This window comes from Watersipora subatra, chromosome 1 (assembly GCF_963576615.1).
Source record: "Watersipora subatra chromosome 1, tzWatSuba1.1, whole genome shotgun sequence".
Taxonomy (NCBI): Eukaryota; Metazoa; Bryozoa; class Gymnolaemata; order Cheilostomatida; family Watersiporidae; genus Watersipora; species Watersipora subatra.
In genome coordinates, this window is record NC_088708.1 from 20,418,993 (window position 1) to 20,420,108 (window position 1,116).

A 1,116-nucleotide genomic window follows, 5' to 3' on the forward strand; every position below is an offset into this window, starting at 1 on the left:
ACCATTCATACCCTTTTATTTAACCATTTTTGATATAATTAGAACACAGAACTCTGGACTCTTGGTAGCCTGACACACCGGTTTGTTATTCTAATTTTCTAGCACCTGCTAGTTCACTGCATAGCGTAAATGTTATTTGCTTATTTTTACTTAATCGCTTACTGTCTAAGAAGTTTTGCAGTGCCCAATCGCCTGAGATCTACGAATATGGCGATTGGCTGACATATGTCATAATGACTAGGCAAACATATATAAGCATGCGTAAATCAGAAACCATTTGAATTCCATATTTTACTCACGCTTTAGGTATTACTCCGCTCTTGTATCACTTCTTATATTTTTAGACTTGAGCAACTAGCATCAGCCATTCACTTAACTAGCTTTTATATGTTTTATGTTTTCTGCTATTGAAAGTTTGCATTTTTAATAAATATTATATGTTTTAAAGTCTACCAGCTAAAACAAACCTATGTAGTTTTCAACATTAAATCTACACCTAAAATGCAGTCCACCAATTCAGCATTTATAGTTAGTAGTCCTTAATCAGAGGACCATTACACAAATAAAGCTGCCATTTAGAACCATTTTTTACATTTTTAAACTATCATTTGGTTACAAATATGATGTAGCATAGGTGGATATGGGGGGCATATGGTTTGAATATACATAAATCAGAAATCATCTACTTGCATACATTAGTTCCAAACGTGAATTTTGGTTTGTGGTATTTCCCAGAAGCCCTCTTAAAATGATGAAATTGCACCAAACTTTAGTAGATTTTATCTGAAAGTATTGATCCTTTTTTAGTGTTTACGATTGTTTTTGATGTTTGAAATGATCTGACATCGAGGTTATAATGCTCTGATCAAGCAAAAGTGCGATTATATTATAGTTTCAAACAGACCAACAGCATAGAGACGCATAACGCTGTAACTTGAACGCAATAGCTGATATCAACTAGGCCAACGATAGACGTTATTGTTTTCTGAGAATTTTAACGCCGGTCAAGTTTTGTCGATTTAATCTTGAAACATCCTGACAGTGAGTTCACCTCAAACATAAAAACAATCACAAATGTTACAAGATAGAAAAGAGTTTTTTATGTATGAGCCCTCT

At 33.6% G+C, this 1,116-nt stretch overlaps 1 non-coding gene across 1 annotated transcript; it reads left to right on the forward strand.

Annotated features, from left to right (window-relative positions):
* Positions 1 to 744: 744 nt before the first annotated feature.
* On the forward strand, positions 745 to 835 carry LOC137386132 (small nucleolar RNA snR65). Its single transcript, XR_010977829.1, has one exon. It is a non-coding gene; the product is annotated as a small nucleolar RNA snR65 (small nucleolar RNA).
* Positions 836 to 1,116: the final 281 nt, after the last annotated feature.